Genomic DNA, 13,685 nt, shown 5'->3' on the forward strand with positions numbered 1-13,685 from the left:
ACATTTAGTAATGCTTAAAGTGCAACAATAAAAATGAAAAATTCCTCTAAATTTAGTGCCTTGGTGGTTCCCTTAATATGCCTGTAAAGTAGCATTAAACATGCTACAGCAAAAATGAAATTTCTAAAGAAAAAAACGATTCAAATCCCATTTAAAATAACTTGCTGTTTCAGTTGCCGAAACCCGGCTTCAGGAGTGGTATTGATTTGGAGGGGAACCCCAAGCCGTTTTATTGTTTTCTAATTTTGGCGTGGGGTTCCCCTCCAAAATCCATACCAGACCCTTACCTGGGCATGCAGCCTGGTCAGGAAAGGTGTGGGTTGAGAGAAGACCCCCCCCCCCTACTGGTCCATACCAGGTCACATGCCCTCGACATGGGGGAGTGGGTGCATGTTGATGTGGACAAGAGTCTCTTCCTGATAAACCCAGTTTTTGACAAATCCTTTATTAAAAAAATAAAAAAATAGTGTCCCCCTAAGTAAATCCATCGTCAATCATCCCCCCTAACGCAGCCGAAAAATCAAAAACGTTCTTGCCTCCTACAAGGCCTCCCGCCAAAATGCCTCCTCTGTGCTTTGACATTTCCTATATAGGTAAGGGGCGGGCCCCCTGGCTACGTCAACTGGGGACATGTTGGGCGTGTGGCATCAGAAGGAGCAGTGCCACCGGGTGGCATAGCCAGGTGGCCCTCCTCTTACCTATATAAGAAATGTCAAAGCTTAGCGGAGGCACTTGGCAGGAGGCCTCCCAGGAGGCGAGAGCATTTTTAATTTTTTTTTATTTTTTACACATCTGGCGGGCACTATTTTTTATTTTTTTAATAAAGGATTTGTCAAAAACTGTCTCTTGTGTTTATACATTTTTGACACTTTTTTGGTGAATGAGTAGGGGTACTATGTACCCGATACCCATTCACATTGGAGGGTCGGGATCTGGTGGCCCCTTGATAAAGAAGGCTTCCAGATCTGATAAAACCCCCCTCACAGACCCCCACAACCACAGCCTAGGGTTGTGGGGAAGTACCCATGTCCCCATCAACATGCCCCAAAGCACTCTCCCGATGTTGAGGGCATGTGGCCCCTTTCCTGACCTGCCAGGCTGCATGCCCGGATAAGGGTCTGGTATGGATTTTGGGGGGGACCCCATGCTGTTTTTTTTACATTTTGGTGTGGGGTAAAAAAAAAACAAATCCATAATACCAGCAGCGGGGAAACCTATTGACAGCTGATAGCTCATCGGTTGTTAAGGACACGGCGGTCGGCTTCCTGGCCCCGCTTCTTAACAACCATTGTACGCTGTGCCTTGAATGGGCAAAGCTTTGCCCAATCAGGGTGCAGAGCTCAGTGCATTGCAGGGTGTTTGTCAGGGCGAACACCCAGCGAACACCCTGCAAATTTGCGTGTTCAGCGAACGACCCAAACAGGCGAATGGGCCGAACCATTTGCCCATCCCTACTATCTATCTATCTTAGCATAAAACTCAAAAGTTCTGGCAAAGAAAGCACATTTACCATCAGTGGTGTATCGATCAGTATTTACTCAATGGAACAAAAGTATTTATACAGTATTTTGGTAACAATGCTGCAGAAAGTGTTGAAACTTTGTTATAACTGGTTTGACAAACAACATTTAGGGTCCTTTCACACGGGCTTTCCGCTCGGCGGACTCCATTTTGCTCAGGGGGGGAATTGTTCTGCCGTTCCTCGCTGAGCAGGCCAATGACAGGTCCATCTCCACTTACTGTGCTGAGATGGACCTGTCAGATCCCCGCTCTCCTCTATGAGAGATCGGATAAAAACGGACTGCCTGTCCGTTTTCATCTGATATGATCGTCCAGATGAATGGAAAATAGGGTTTCCATCCGTTTGGATTTCACGGACAGGATTGGATCGGATTGCAGCGGGTGTCAGTGGACATGTCCCCACTTACATTCACTGCTCCATAGAGGTGCATGGAGTGTCCAATCAGGTCCACCTGAAAAACTGACAGGCGGACCTGATCGGAAAGCCCGTGTGAAAGGGCCCTTAATAGCTCACACACAAATGCTCAAAGCCACTGTTCTTCCAGCTGACTTCATGGTATCACTTCAAGCCCAAAATTGCACCTAATAGAATTTATTAGTACAATACACTATGCTGCCATAAAAGTGGACCTACATCTAAAGAGGGAAGATTCAGTATTTTATGCATTTTATCTAAATTCCTTCTGATAATTAGCAATGACCTTCCTGACATGTAAATATGCCTAGGCACTCATGTTCTGTATCCTTTTAGCTGCATACTGTATCTGCAAAATGAGATAATCTAAGCAATACTAATTCTATCTATTAGTCATACAAGATTTTGAGGGAACTTTGGTTAAGCTGCTACTTTCATTCATTCTGTTGATTTGTGCTTCCTTTACTACTCCTTCTGCTGCTAGAATTACACATAGATGAATAGAAATTCAGCAGGTTTAGCAGGGACTGGACAAATTTCGATCCATATAAGGGACCTGTGGTTTTACAGAAATCAATCTACCGACTGACTTCTGTACAACCACCGTGTTAGAAAATTTCCCCTTGATCAGCACTACAGGCTAGCCTGCAGTGCTGATCTGTGTATTCTGAGGGTGGGAAGTCTCCCAGCTGTCAGAATTAGTGTTGAGCGAACACGGACTGTATTATTCGGGTCCGTACCGGATAATTGGATTTTTGTTACCCGAAAACTTTAATGTATGTTCGGGTTTAAAATCCGTGTTCGGTAACTTTATTTCCTGTTTTGTATGTAATGGCGCGCTTTTAATGGCGGGCTTTCAACAGCCAATCAACAAGCGTTTAACTGGTGTGCGCCATCACAGCCATGCCTACTAATGTATTAGTAGCTGTGATTGGCCAACTGAAGCATGTGACCCAGGTCTTTATAAGCTCGAGAGACACAGCGCGGTGCGTCAGTCTGCTGTAGTGTAGGGAGAGGGCACACAGAACGGTGCTGGCTGCTGCTGATTAGGGACAGACAGGGTAAAACAACATTGTGCTGAAAAGAATGCAGGGACAGGTCGGAGTGTAGGCAGGGAAAGATATTTGAGCATTTCAGGGACAGGCTGGAGAGATTAGGCAGGGAGAGATTAGGAGACACAGGACAGAATAATCGTCCGTTAGCGATCTACATCGATTTTGCTGTGTGGGGGGTGGTGCAGTGAACAATCTTTTTGCCCTCACTTGAGCCCACTGAGGAGGAGGGAGAAAAAAATATATTTTTATCAGTCTGTTGGGTGCAGCGTTCAGCTATATTTTACTATAGATTGCTGTTCTAATCTGCTATTTAAAAATTACAAATTTAAAGGGGAATTTTTTTAAGAGCACTTACCATGCTCTTAACTACATTTTACTGCTATTTGCAGCACTCTAGCCTTTTCCATTGTTTTTTTAGAGCCATTTTAGTGCCTGAAAGTTCGGGTCCCCCATTGTAATGTTCCGGTACCTTTGGTACCCTAAATTATACTTTCCACAAGTGTATGCGCCCCACCATTTACTTTTGGAAAGGTGCGCATACACCTTTAAGACTGGAGCTGTCATCACTCAGCGCCGGACTAGATGGCTATTTAAGGCGTCGGCTCTCACTCACATGTGTTCGTTCAAACACCCTTATCTGGATTATTTTTTTCAGGAGCAGTACATTTAGTAATGCTTAAAGTGCAACAATAAAAATGAAAAATTCCTCTAAATTTAGTGCCTTGGTGGTTCCCTTAATATGCCTGTAAAGTAGCATTAAACATGCTACAGCAAAAATGAAATTTCTAAAGAAAAAAACGATTCAAATCCCATTTAAAATAACTTGCTGTTTCAGTTGCCGAAACCCGGCTTCAGGAGTGGTATTGATTTGGAGGGGAACCCCAAGCCGTTTTATTGTTTTCTAATTTTGGCGTGGGGTTCCCCTCCAAAATCCATACCAGACCCTTACCTGGGCATGCAGCCTGGTCAGGAAAGGTGTGGGTTGAGAGAAGACCCCCCCCCCCTACTGGTCCATACCAGGTCACATGCCCTCGACATGGGGGAGTGGGTGCATGTTGATGTGGACAAGAGTCTCTTCCTGATAAACCCAGTTTTTGACAAATCCTTTATTAAAAAAATAAAAAAATAGTGTCCCCCTAAGTAAATCCATCGTCAATCATCCCCCCTAACGCAGCCGAAAAATCAAAAACGTTCTTGCCTCCTACAAGGCCTCCCGCCAAAATGCCTCCTCTGTGCTTTGACATTTCCTATATAGGTAAGGGGCGGGCCCCCTGGCTACGTCAACTGGGGACATGTTGGGCGTGTGGCATCAGAAGGAGCAGTGCCACCGGGTGGCATAGCCAGGTGGCCCTCCTCTTACCTATATAAGAAATGTCAAAGCTTAGCGGAGGCACTTGGCAGGAGGCCTCCCAGGAGGCGAGAGCATTTTTAATTTTTTTTTATTTTTTACACATCTGGCGGGCACTATTTTTTATTTTTTTAATAAAGGATTTGTCAAAAACTGTCTCTTGTGTTTATACATTTTTGACACTTTTTTGGTGAATGAGTAGGGGTACTATGTACCCGATACCCATTCACATTGGAGGGTCGGGATCTGGTGGCCCCTTGATAAAGAAGGCTTCCAGATCTGATAAAACCCCCCTCACAGACCCCCACAACCACAGCCTAGGGTTGTGGGGAAGTACCCATGTCCCCATCAACATGCCCCAAAGCACTCTCCCGATGTTGAGGGCATGTGGCCCCTTTCCTGACCTGCCAGGCTGCATGCCCGGATAAGGGTCTGGTATGGATTTTGGGGGGGACCCCATGCTGTTTTTTTTACATTTTGGTGTGGGGTAAAAAAAAAACAAATCCATAATACCAGCAGCGGGGAAACCTATTGACAGCTGATAGCTCATCGGTTGTTAAGGACACGGCGGTCGGCTTCCTGGCCCCGCTTCTTAACAACCATTGTACGCTGTGCCTTGAATGGGCAAAGCTTTGCCCAATCAGGGTGCAGAGCTCAGTGCATTGCAGGGTGTTTGTCAGGGCGAACACCCAGCGAACACCCTGCAAATTTGCGTGTTCAGCGAACGACCCAAACAGGCGAATGGGCCGAACCATTTGCCCATCCCTACTATCTATCTATCTTAGCATAAAACTCAAAAGTTCTGGCAAAGAAAGCACATTTACCATCAGTGGTGTATCGATCAGTATTTACTCAATGGAACAAAAGTATTTATACAGTATTTTGGTAACAATGCTGCAGAAAGTGTTGAAACTTTGTTATAACTGGTTTGACAAACAACATTTAGGGTCCTTTCACACGGGCTTTCCGCTCGGCGGACTCCATTTTGCTCAGGGGGGGAATTGTTCTGCCGTTCCTCGCTGAGCAGGCCAATGACAGGTCCATCTCCACTTACTGTGCTGAGATGGACCTGTCAGATCCCCGCTCTCCTCTATGAGAGATCGGATAAAAACGGACTGCCTGTCCGTTTTCATCTGATATGATCGTCCAGATGAATGGAAAATAGGGTTTCCATCCGTTTGGATTTCACGGACAGGATTGGATCGGATTGCAGCGGGTGTCAGTGGACATGTCCCCACTTACATTCACTGCTCCATAGAGGTGCATGGAGTGTCCAATCAGGTCCACCTGAAAAACTGACAGGCGGACCTGATCGGAAAGCCCGTGTGAAAGGGCCCTTAATAGCTCACACACAAATGCTCAAAGCCACTGTTCTTCCAGCTGACTTCATGGTATCACTTCAAGCCCAAAATTGCACCTAATAGAATTTATTAGTACAATACACTATGCTGCCATAAAAGTGGACCTACATCTAAAGAGGGAAGATTCAGTATTTTATGCATTTTATCTAAATTCCTTCTGATAATTAGCAATGACCTTCCTGACATGTAAATATGCCTAGGCACTCATGTTCTGTATCCTTTTAGCTGCATACTGTATCTGCAAAATGAGATAATCTAAGCAATACTAATTCTATCTATTAGTCATACAAGATTTTGAGGGAACTTTGGTTAAGCTGCTACTTTCATTCATTCTGTTGATTTGTGCTTCCTTTACTACTCCTTCTGCTGCTAGAATTACACATAGATGAATAGAAATTCAGCAGGTTTAGCAGGGACTGGACAAATTTCGATCCATATAAGGGACCTGTGGTTTTACAGAAATCAATCTACCGACTGACTTCTGTACAACCACCGTGTTAGAAAATTTCCCCTTGATCAGCACTACAGGCTAGCCTGCAGTGCTGATCTGTGTATTCTGAGGGTGGGAAGTCTCCCAGCTGTCAGAATTAGTGTTGAGCGAACACGGACTGTATTATTCGGGTCCGTACCGGATAATTGGATTTTTGTTACCCGAAAACTTTAATGTATGTTCGGGTTTAAAATCCGTGTTCGGTAACTTTATTTCCTGTTTTGTATGTAATGGCGCGCTTTTAATGGCGGGCTTTCAACAGCCAATCAACAAGCGTTTAACTGGTGTGCGCCATCACAGCCATGCCTACTAATGTATTAGTAGCTGTGATTGGCCAACTGAAGCATGTGACCCAGGTCTTTATAAGCTCGAGAGACACAGCGCGGTGCGTCAGTCTGCTGTAGTGTAGGGAGAGGGCACACAGAACGGTGCTGGCTGCTGCTGATTAGGGACAGACAGGGTAAAACAACATTGTGCTGAAAAGAATGCAGGGACAGGTCGGAGTGTAGGCAGGGAAAGATATTTGAGCATTTCAGGGACAGGCTGGAGAGATTAGGCAGGGAGAGATTAGGAGACACAGGACAGAATAATCGTCCGTTAGCGATCTACATCGATTTTGCTGTGTGGGGGGTGGTGCAGTGAACAATCTTTTTGCCCTCACTTGAGCCCACTGAGGAGGAGGGAGAAAAAAATATATTTTTATCAGTCTGTTGGGTGCAGCGTTCAGCTATATTTTACTATAGATTGCTGTTCTAATCTGCTATTTAAAAATTACAAATTTAAAGGGGAATTTTTTTAAGAGCACTTACCATGCTCTTAACTACATTTTACTGCTATTTGCAGCACTCTAGCCTTTTCCATTGTTTTTTTAGAGCCATTTTAGTGCCTGAAAGTTCGGGTCCCCCATTGTAATGTTCCGGTACCTTTGGTACCCTAAATTATACTTTCCACAAGTGTATGCGCCCCACCATTTACTTTTGGAAAGGTGCGCATACACCTTTAAGACTGGAGCTGTCATCACTCAGCGCCGGACTAGATGGCTATTTAAGGCGTCGGCTCTCACTCACATGTGTTCGTTCAAACACCCTTATCTGGATGCTAACCTTGCTTGAAGCTTCCATGCTTGCAAGCTTACTTCGCTGACGGAACCTCGCTGCTGGATCATCCGCCTCTCCTGAACCACCCTTCGGCTGTATCGCTAATAGTGCTAAGTACCCCGCAGGGGAATTCTCTATAAACTTATACTAAGCTTACACTATCTAGCTCTGCATAGTAGAGACTGTTTATCACATCTGCATAAACTAGATTGCTAGCTCTTGAGACTACTGCTACTTTTCTGCACTGGGTTGATCTCTTTTGTATGTCCACCTGCTATTCTATCATCTGCTATCATACAACATTGCTAAACCTTCCTGCATCCATCTGCTACTGTCTCACCTTCAAGTGTCTATCACCTACCACCTCCACTCAACCTATCCCTCAACCTTCATCATTGTGTTACCACATGCATAAAGTCACTCTAAGAACCAGCTTGCTAATTGTGTGTATTTACTGGCTGAAATAAGACTTTCCACACATGATGAGTCATTGAGGTTGGGAATGGTATCTCAGCATATCTCTTACATGGCTACTGACGTGGAACTATTTCTGCAGCTGAAAATCCACACCATATAAAAACGCAGGAGCGTTACAGATTGAACGAACCTAAAAATGGATTCAGCAGAAATAGTTCCAGAAATAACCACTCAGGTGACACAATTAAAACAGCAAGTATCTGCGTTAATTCACGCACTTGCTGAATTAAAAAGACAATCAGGCTCTGTCGCAGCAGATAATTAGACTGACACAACTTACCTCTGCTCAGTCCCCTGAACCCAAGATAAATCCCCCTTTGGTATTTACAGGCGATCGCAAAAAAATTCGCGAATTTAAAAACGCATGTGAGTTACTTTTTTTGCTAAAACCTCGTACCTACCTTACTGATCACATTAAGGTTTGTACTATTATTTCTTACCTATCAAGCGATCCTCGAGCCTGGGCAGATTCTCTTTTTGAGAAAAACGACCAGCTTCTCAACTCCTATGCCTTGTTCCTGGCAGAGCTCACTAGCTTATATGATGACCCCAATAGGCAGAGTACTGCTGATCTTCAGTTAAGATCCTTGAAACAAGGAAGGAGGCCTGTGGAAGACTTTGTCGCAGAGTTCAAGAGATGGACCCTTGATTCAGAATGGAATGATGCATCTCTGAAAACCCAATTTAGGCTTGGCCTATCAGAAGCCGTTAAGGACGAGCTCGCCCGAGCGGATATGCCAAAAACCCTGGATGCATTAATACAACTCAGTATTACAATAGATAGAAGACTACGAGAAAGAAAGGCTGAAAAGATGGGAATGCCATTATCCGTTTCCTCTCGGAGTCTGGCCGTTGACCCCGTTCCTATGGAGGTAGGAACCATACGCCCACCGCTATCAACTATGGAAAAAGCCAAAAGACGAAATGAAAATCTCTGCTTGTACTGTGCATCCCCGGATCACAAGATAAACGTCTGTCCCCTAGTCAACAAAAAGAAGGGTGAGTGTTCACATGTCTCTCTAGGAGGATTGACAACTTCATTCACTAACCCCTACATTTCTGTTTTTTTGACATTACAGTGGGACCAGAACAGGATTACTACTAAGGCCATGATTGACACAGGATCTTGTGGAAATTATATGGATATATGTTTTGCTGCTTTAAATAAAATTCCTATTATTTCTAAACTCAAACCTGTCTCAGTAAGTCTTATTACCGGTGTTCCGTTATCCTCTGGTCCGATCACCGATCAGACACAAGCACTTCTAGTCACTATTAACGAGTCTCATAGGGAGACTTCTACCTTCGATTTAATACCATCACCCCACTTTCCCATTGTGTTGGGACTTCCCTGGTTGCACACACACCAACCAACCATAGATTGGAAGAAACGGTCCTTGACCTTCCCTTCTTGTTATTGCGAGGAAACGTGTAACCTCCCGTTTTCCGGGAAGATTCTGTCTGTGGTGACAGATGAGATTGCACCACTATGTTATCAGGATCTTTCTGAGGTTTTTCTTGAGAAAAATGCTCAAGCATTACCTCCTCATCGAGACTATGATTGTAGCATTGATCTACTCCCAAATAGCAAATTGCCGTTCGGTCATGTTTATCCTCTTTCACAGGATGAACTTGCCCATCTCAAAACCTATTTGGATGAGAACTTGGAAAAAGGTTTTATTAGACCTTCCACTTCTTCCACAGCAGCAGGACTCTTTTTTGTTCGCAATAAAGATTCAAGTCTCAGACCTATCATCGACTACAAGAAATTGAATGCTATCACAATAAAAGATCGCTATCCTCTACCGCTTATCCCTGAGCTCATTGAGCAGGTGCGTGGAGCTACCTATTTTTCAAAATTAGACCTGAAAGGAGCATACAATCTCATTCGAATCCGTGATGGACACGAGTGGAAGACTGCGTTCAGAACTAGATACGGATTGTTCGAATATCTTGTGATGCCATTCGGCCTATGCAATGCCCCTGCAGTTTTCCAACGATTTATAAACAATATTTTTAAAGACTTACTAGATGTCTGTGTTGTGGTATATCTGGACGATATACTTATATATTCACGGACCCTGTCTGAACACATAAGACATGTAAGACTTGTATTATCGAGATTGCTTGCACATAATCTTTATGTGAAGCTGAAGAAATGCTTGTTCCATAAAGATGAGGTACTCTTTCTAGGCTACATCATATCCAAAACAGGAATCGAGATGGACATGAGTAAAATATCCTGCATTCAGGATTGGCCTACACCAACTACACGCAAGGCGCTACAGCGATTCCTGGGATTTTCAAATTTCTACAGGAAGTTCATAAAAAACGTTTCTGCTATTGTGAGACCCCTCACACAGCTCACTAGCATAAAAATACCATTTAAATGGTCAGAAGAAGCAAATAAGGCTTTCCACTTGTTAAAGACAAGGTTTACTTCCGCTCCCATATTACGCCATCCAGACCCATCCCTCCAATACATTCTGGAGGTAGATGCGTCAAACCTGGCAGTAGGAGCAATACTCTCCCAACGACCTACCCACACTTCACCACTTCATCCAGTTGCCTTTTTTTCTAAATCCCTGAGCAGTCCCGAGATAAATTACCCCGTGGGTGAGAAGGAACTGCTTGCTATAAAATTGGCTCTGGAGAATTGGCGACATTTACTCGAAGGCACCCAATTACCAATAATTATATACACGGACCATAAAAACCTCCAATATCTTCAGACTAGCAAAACTCTCTCGTATCGACAGGTACGATGGTCACTATTCTTTCTAAGGTTTAACTTCCTAGTGACCTACACACCTGCAGATAAGAACAAAAAGGCGGATGCACTATCACGACTAACTGAAGAAAACTACTTTGAAATTCCTTCCGTTCCTATAATACCTCACAAACGCATTATTGGAGTTGTCCGTTCCTTGAAGGAAGAGGTTCTGCATGGTATAAGGTTGGATTCACCCCCACCACAACTAACTACCGATGCAGAAGGCTTCCTCTACTACAACGACAAACTTTACATACCACCTACCCTACGCACCAAGATCTTGGAATTATCGCATGATGTGCCTATGGCAGGACATATGGGTATGACAAAGACTTTCAATTTGATTTCTCGGCAATTCTGGTGGCCTGACATGAAAACATCTATACAAAAATTCGTCTCTTCATGCAATGTCTGTGCCAGGTCCAAAATTGACACTACGAGACCATCCGGTCTACTATGCAGTCTACCAATACCCCAAACTCCATGGGAGGTTCTGTCATTGGACTTCATCGTAGAATTGCCTCCTTCCAAAGGATTTAATACCATCTTGGTGTCAGTGGACCATCTGACAAAGATGGCACATTTCATTGCTATTCGCAGACTACCTTCGTCCAAACAAACGGCAGAACTCCTGATGAAACATGTCTTCAGATTACATGGTATCCCAAAAACTCTTTTGTCTGACCGTGGATCCCAATTTATTTCTAAATTCTGGCAAGAACTATGTCACATACTACGGATTGAGCGGAAGCTCACTTCTCCTTACCATCCGCAGACCAACGGACAGACTGAAAGAGTCAACCAATGCATCGAGCAGTATTTACGTTGTTACACTTCTTACCAACAGGATGATTGGTTGGATCTTCTCCCCCTGGCAGAATTTGCCTACAACAACGCAACTCACAGTACAACCAAGCAGAGTCCGTTCTACTTGAACTATGGGTTCCATCCCTCTATTCTCCCTCAACGCATCCTTCCTTCAAATAACCCAGTAGCCTCAGACTATCTTTCCCAAATAAAGGATTCTCTGGGTTTACTAAATACTACCATTGCACACGCTCACAGTCAACAAAAGAAGTACTATGATCTTCGTAGAAGACCTTCTCCACAGTATACTATCGGGGACCTCGTTTGGCTCTCAACAAAAAACTTGAGACTGAAGATCCCTAGCAAAAAGCTTGGACCTCTGTTCTTGGGACCTTTCCCAATCAAGAAACTTATTGGAAAAGCTGCAGTGCAGCTTACATTGCCAATGGACCTAAAAATCCACCCCATTTTCCATGTGTCGCTACTAAAACCCCATGTTCCGGACCAAGGAATAAGGCCTAATATTCCACCTCCCCCTCCTGTACAAGTTGAAGGTGGAGAAGAATACGAGATAAAAGAGATTCTGGATTCTCGTATCTACAGAAGAAGACTTCAGTACTTGGTTAGATGGAAGAACTATGGGCCCCAAGACGACACCTGGCTAAACACCTCTGACATACATGCCCCTAGATTAATCCGCAATTTTCATGCGAGATACGAAGACAAACCAGCTCCAGAGGCCTTCAGGAGCAGGCCTTAAGGGGGGGGTATTGTAATGTTCCGGTACCTTTGGTACCCTAAATTACACTTTCCACAAGTGTATGCGCCCCACCATTTACTTTTGGAAAGGTGCGCATACACCTTTAAGACTGGAGCTGTCATCACTCAGCGCCGGTGTCAGGGATACCACATGCAGGCATCCAGCAAGGGTGATCAGATCAGTTGGCTGCACCAAGGAATCAGGACCCAGATGGATAAAGATGTAAATAAGTTTATTAAGCAAAATGACACACTCCAATACCAACACCAGTGACCATAAACAAGTAAACAAAATATAAATGATAACAGTACAAAACCCCAATAGAACCTAACAAACTATATACAAAGGGATGGAGCAAACAATAGCAGGACAGGACAGGGACAGGAGACAAGGAAAGCAGGGAGCCAGGTACAGGAAGCAGGGTACAGGGAACAGGATCAGGATACAGGTTTCAGGATACAGGTTTCAGGATACAGGTTTCAGGATACAGGTTTCAGGATACAGGTTTCAGGATACAGGTTTCAGGATCAGACAGGGACACGGCTAGCAGAGAAAATACTGAAGCACTGAGCCTCAGTGAAGGGCGGGCTTATATTCCCTCAGCAGTCCTCCTCAGGTGCAGCTTAATTAAAAGAACAGTCCAGCTGCTGGGAGACACCCGCTGGTGGGCCCTGGAACTGCGCCCCTCAGTTCCAGGAACAGTGCCACCAGCAGGTGACCCATGTAATGACACAGATCCTGACAGTTCCCCCCCTTTAAGGAGCGGCCTCCGGACGCTCCATTGTGCTTCTACCCCAAAAGTCCAAAAAGGTCTCCCCTCCATGTCTGCGGGTCTTCTAGCACTCTCTAGGCCAAAGTCCTTTAACTTGCCAGAAGGCGTGCCACCAGAGTCCAGCAATTGATCATGCGCCCCTCCACCAGGGTCTGGAAGCCGTCTTGGCACCCCACAGGTCAAGTTCCTGAAGAGGCGTAACATTAGGGATACACCTGCCCTCATTGCAACACACGTCCCAACACTGGGACTGAAGGCAAGCTGGACATAAAGCAGGGGAGCGCCAGCGGCATGCAGGATGTCCGGCAGTGGCACACCAGGCTGGGCAACAGACAGTGGCACATCAAACAGGGCGGCAGACCGTGGCTCAGCGGGCACTGGATCAGCAAGCACTGGGTCAGCGGGCACTGGAACAGCAAGCACTGGGTCAGCAGGCACGGTAGTGGTCACCGGAACAGCGGGCACTGGAACAGCAAGCACTGGGTCAGCAGGCACGGTAGTGGTCACCAGAACAGCGGGCACGGGATCAGCTGGCACTGGATTAGCGGGCTGAGTAAGAGACACCGGATCAGCAGGCACCGGAACAGCAGGCACTGGGTCAGCGGGCACTGGAACAGCAAGCACTGGGTCAGCAGACTGGGTAGTGGTCACCAGAACAGCGGGCACGGGATCAGCTGGCACTGGATTAGCGGGCTGAGTAAGAGACACCGGATCTGCGGGCACCAGAACAGCGGGCACTGGACCAGCAGGCTCAGTAGGAGGCACCAGATCAGCGGGCACGGGAACAGCAGGCATCAGAACAGCAGGCA

The sequence above is a fragment of the Pelophylax lessonae genome, assembly GCF_965119305.1.
Source record: "Pelophylax lessonae genome assembly, chromosome: 12".
NCBI lineage: Eukaryota > Metazoa > Chordata > Amphibia > Anura > Ranidae > Pelophylax > Pelophylax lessonae.